The sequence below is a fragment of the Mauremys reevesii genome, linkage group 4 (assembly GCF_016161935.1).
Source record: "Mauremys reevesii isolate NIE-2019 linkage group 4, ASM1616193v1, whole genome shotgun sequence".
NCBI classification, from domain to species: domain Eukaryota; kingdom Metazoa; phylum Chordata; order Testudines; family Geoemydidae; genus Mauremys; species Mauremys reevesii.
Genome location: NC_052626.1, coordinates 91,727,563 through 91,732,317, shown reverse-complemented (window position 1 = coordinate 91,732,317; position 4,755 = coordinate 91,727,563).

The following is a 4,755-nucleotide window of genomic DNA, read 5'->3' as shown; positions in this document are numbered from 1 at the left end:
TTTATTATCAGAACATAGAATTAGGATTGTGACAGGAGACAATGGTGGCAGTGACATGCAGTTAGAGTGTTAAGCTTCTGAAGTCTCCAAACCGAATCTTGCCGACAAAAATAGCTGGAGCTTTGACTTCTGAATAATCCTAAATGGAAATTGAATGGTCACAGTTTATGAAATGAGCAAACTATAGGACATTACAATAAAGGCTTATCCTGTATTTTCAGGCTATTAACTGGGTGTCCGTTATATCCTGGAATAATGGTGTGGTCAGCAATCCATATGTTGGTTTTGTGATGGGCATGTATTTTTGTAATTCCTGGGGAAACATGGAAAGATCAGAAGGCAGAGCAATATGCTGATCTGTAAGCACGCACTCTTTCACACATCACTGAAAATAGCTCTTGTTTTGCATTATCAAACCAAAGCTGTCTATATAATTGTAAGGAGTCTTTCTGCATAGGTGAGCAGGTGATCTATTTCCAAACTATAAGAAGTTGATTGGGACTGTCAAATATCAAAGGGGGGTGTTAATTGACTTATAGCCTTCTGTTGCTATTTTTGTGTCCGCTTTTATAAAATTAAAAGAAAATCTGTTTTACACAATCACGAGAGTCTGATATAGGACCAAATTTTACCCAGTGGGGTTGCAAAGATATAAGTGATGACTGGATTTGGTGTTAGTGGGTTGCCCTGAATGTAGCTTCTTAATAATTGTAGAGCAGTTTTGTCCCCCTCGCTCTCCACTCTCCTCAAATTAAAAAGTTGATTGTCCTTGGGAATCTGTGTTGAGTGTGTGTCTACTTGTGTATCCCATCCACTGAGGGGAAAATGACACCAACTACATGTTCAATAAATTCAGCCTTTTCTTAATTTCAGTTTAACTTGGTAAAGCAGAAGCCAGTGTTTGGAGCATTTTCTTTTTCATTATATGGGACTGCTTTGCACATCAGGTTTTCTCTTAACCCACTGATAACAGACACATTAAGTTAGAGTTTCAGGGTGAGTCATCCTGGCAGGGACATCTGAGCTAAAAGATATCTGGGAAGAGTTTGCCGAAAGAAGGCACCAGTGACCATATTATGGGTTCCACCAGCCGTGATAGAGTTAATGAGGCCATGAGGCCAATAAGATTACCTGGCATCACCTGAGCGAGGGAGGGGCCAGGGTTAACTGAAATTGAAGCAGATAAGTAAGGGCCGGGACACTATTATAAAGCCAGGAAGCTGAAAGTAGAAGGGGGACTATGTGGGGGGAGTCTGCAGTCTCTGCCTAGGGGGAGGAGGAGGAAGTCCAGGAGGAGAGTAATCCCTGGGATCCAAGAAAGAGGGTGGGGGAAGGGTTAGGAGAGGGTGTAGTAGTCACAGGGAGTAGTGTAAGCTCCAGTGGTAAACCCAGAAACAGGCAAGAAGATAGAGAGGATGGAGCCCAGGGAAACAGCAACAGGGACTGAGGCTAAGCAGACATGGATTGCTGGTTGTAGGGTTCCTGGGCTGGAACATGGTTTAATGGGTGGGCCTGGGTTCCCCTGCTGGCCACTGGAGGCGGGAGGCAGGCTTACAGGGCCCCTGAATACCTTGGCCATGGTCTCCACTGAATCCCTTTTACCTCACACAATCCAACAGTTTGCGCTTTGCAATCACTAGCTCTACTTCTCAGATGCCTCTGCAGAGCTTCTGCTAGATTTGGGGTATTAAATCACCAGAGGTGTTTTGCCCATAAAGATTGGGCTGGGAAAAGGCTATTTCCAAGCTATACTTTGCCACTGCAGAGTTGTCCATTACAATCTATTTTTTAATCTAGTTTTCAATGTGGATAAGTTTTCCATTATTTTCTTTAGGAGACTGCACAGGGGGAGGGATAGCTCAGTGGCTTGAGTATTGGCCTGCCAAACCCAGGGTTATGACTTCAATCTTTGAGGGAGCCATTTAAGGAACTGGGGTCTCACAGTGAGAGAGTTTTCTTAAGATATCAAATAAGTTCACACCATTTTAGAAAGTTTAAACCCAATCATTTTATTAGGAGTACCATAGAACTGAATAACACAGTTTTCTAACTAAACAGATTAGGTGACAGTTTGTATCACTAAAATCTAATCTCAGATTTTCACTCCATTTGGCTGGATGGACCTCCTGAATTTAGATTCCTTGTCAGTTCAGTCTGTGCTTGGTGCTTCCTGTTCAGGCCTATCTCAGTCTAATTCCAGTGAACGTGTCTGTTCCATAACTTCCTTCAAGTGGCAATCCTTTTTTCTCCATCTATTGCTTCTGCATTTTCTCTCCCCCACTCTTTTATTCTCCAAACCCTCCCTTTTCTACCCCTCCGTGTCACCCTTTTCTCTCTTTCTGCTTCAAGGCATTCCACAGTACCTCCAGATGATTGTTCTCACCTATGCCATCTCCAGACAGTTCTAGGTAATACATGTTCACCTATGCTCAAACAAGGTGCCTCTGACCACCACGCCCACAGAGTTGAGCACAAAAATGTAAGGATTCAAACTTTGCTAACACAGAGTCTTGCAAAAAGCAAACTTTAAACCTGAATGCTTGAATATTGGCTGAAAATGAATTGCATGTTGTATATCCACACGTTTATATATTTACAATTAGCACTATATTGGTTAGTTGTGCAAGTCATCAAATCAGGCATAAGAACAGTACCATGTGACTTGCATAAGTAACCAACATAGTACAAATTGCCATTACAAGTAAGTACATAGTGCAAATTATGTTTGGGGCAGAGGTGGTACCTTATATGGTTTGCAAACACTTAAAACATTGTGGGCAATACCACAATCATAGTAATAAATACAGCACAGATTTTGAATTGTAATATTCACAGCCCTTTCAATCAGGGAACAGAAATGGTGTCATGTTACTTATGTGACCAGCCAACACTACATGAATTGTGAATATTTGCAACAAACCAGTCTAGAGGTCAGGGATTAATTACGGGAAAATCACTGATTTTGAAGGAATACATTTGAGAATTTAACAATTAGTTAATGGACAACTTTTAAAATGAATTTAAAAAGTGGTCATAAAAATAACTCCTTGTGGTTATTTGCTCAGGAAGGTAGAATGGTCCATGATCTAGCCTGGGATTTGGGAGAATTGGATTCAATTTCATGCTCCTCTTCAGATTTCCTGTCTAACCTGAGGCATGTCATTTGACACTCTGTACCTCAGTTCCTCCTCTGTAATAGCACTTCCTCTTCTCACAGGGGTGTTGTGAAGATAAATACACTAAAGACTGCGATACTCAAATACTATAGTATTGGGGTCATATAATTATCTGATAGCTCTATAGTGCTTCTTGCCACAGTCCCCAACACTAGACTGATACTTACATCACCTGAGATGAGATCTCAGTGGGGGCCCATGTGAATGCAGGGGTCTGTCTGCAGGATGCTTATTGCAAGATACATACCCAGGGAAAACTGGAGGGAAGAGAATAAGTGAATTCTCAGTAAAAATCCTCATACCGCTCCTCACTGCTTTCCTAAGGCATCTTAACAATGACGCTTATCCTGATCTGGGAGACCTCTTGCTCATTGTTTTCATGGATGTTTTGGAAAGGCTGTTCATCAAACCAAATGGGATGTAATTAAAATTCAGATTTATTTTTTTAAAAAGACAGTCTTAGTGTGACCAAGTGGGGAATACTAATCTTGACAACAAACATCTATCAAGAGAAAGTTTTCCTTCTTTTCTTGACCTTTACATTCATATTGGAATGCCTGTCTAGAACTCCATTCTTCAGATTTTATCTAATACTTCTGGCTGTAGTATTGCAAACCAAAGTTTATTCTAGGAGGAAGTGACAATGTAGGACCAGCCTGGTCCTTTGTCTCTGAGTACATACGAACTGCCCATGCTCAACAGTGAACGTTGAAGCGAGAATGATGAACACTGAAAAAAATGCAATGCAGAAGCCAGTATTGGTGGTAGGTGCAATAGTTGCTTTTATTTATCCATTTCAAAGGGTTGATTTCTAGACTGGGTACTGAAACACAATTATATGTTGTGAATACTTTTGGGGGGGGGAGACTTTTCCCCCAACCTGTTTATATGCTGTACCCAAAGAGGGCCAGATCCACCAACACTAGCAGTGCTTAATTAGCTTAACTAGCTAATTAAGGTGAGTTTATGGCTGCTTGGCATTGCCAAAGGAGCACAAAGCAGCTGGAGTATATAGATAAATAGGGCCCAAAGACTTTTAGAATAATTCCACTTATGCCAAATGTAGACCCTTCTCCACCCACCCAAAATGTTTTCTTTATCAACAGTACTTTGTGTTAGTGGCCAGTCTTACCTTTGGAGTAAAGAATTCATTCTACACCCAACATAGAAGGCATCAGCCCTGATTCTCCCCTGAATGGAGTGAAACAGGCTTAAGTGAGAACAGAATCAGGCCCATAGTATCAACAGTCTGTGGATGAGAAACCTTGTTTTCGATAATGAACTGTCATTAAAATCTCATGTTGAAGAGTATTTATATTTTCAACTTGTGCTTTTCAAGAGATTAGTTATTGGAAGCAGGAGCCCTGTGTGCAGATGGAAATTACGCAGGATTTTTTTTCTTTTAATTTAACAGTTTCTCTGCAGATAATAGAAAATCTGCAGAACTTTTAGATGTCTGATCCAGTGCTGTTTGTTGGGCTGGGATAAGTAAATAATTATAAATCTATCTCTCTCTTAATAGAGTTGATAATGCAAGCACAATATTTGGCAAGGAAAAAAACCCCTCGAAATTGTCATA